Source organism: Seriola lalandi, unplaced genomic scaffold (genome assembly GCF_002814215.2).
Source record: "Seriola lalandi dorsalis isolate HSWRI2012SDOR001 ecotype SW California unplaced genomic scaffold, Sedor1 jcf7180002054553, whole genome shotgun sequence".
In the NCBI taxonomy this organism is placed as follows: domain Eukaryota; kingdom Metazoa; phylum Chordata; class Actinopteri; order Carangiformes; family Carangidae; genus Seriola; species Seriola lalandi.
The window spans coordinates 1232411-1232942 of NW_019525106.1; the positions used below are offsets into that span (position 1 = coordinate 1232411).

At 43.6% G+C, this 532-nt stretch overlaps 1 protein-coding gene across 5 annotated transcripts in view; it reads left to right on the top strand.

The window, feature by feature from the left end:
- The window catches only part of osbpl5 (oxysterol binding protein-like 5), a 45467-nt gene that overhangs the window by 22874 nt on the left and 22061 nt on the right, over positions 1-532 (top strand). The window lies entirely within an intron of this gene.

Below are 532 nucleotides of genomic sequence, written 5' to 3' on the forward strand. Positions count from 1 at the left end.
AGTCCAGGTGTGGAATAACAAGTCCTCTCAAAGGAGAAGTTCAGGAGTATCAGGGTTGTATCCTCACAGGAGGGTGAGACAGTTGTTGGTTGTACTGAGGCTGTTTTGTGCATCAGCTTCAGTGATGCTGTTGAACTGGATCACAGTGATGATCAGAGAGTTCAGCAGTGAGGCAAATGTTTGTATTCTAGATAGGGACTGAGAGAATGAGGTCTGGATACAGCAGCTGAAATGAGTCGTCAACACAGGGTTGATTCACTTTTCATTGTGCACTGGAAAGTTAGTCCCTATGTCAAGCTGCCTTTTCTCTGTTATGACACAAGTCATGACACAAGTCAGACGAGGGGGTTTGGTCACCTGTTAAGGATGACCCTGGGTGTCTGCCTTAACAAATGTGGCTACATGAAAAAGTCGCTGATTAAAAAGGATGCTAAATGAACTTCCAGCTGGATGGAAGCAGTTTGATCACTTTGCTGGAGCAGCACGTCTCATGTTTTCACTGTTACTACTAATTTAATAGATTTTTGAAGTA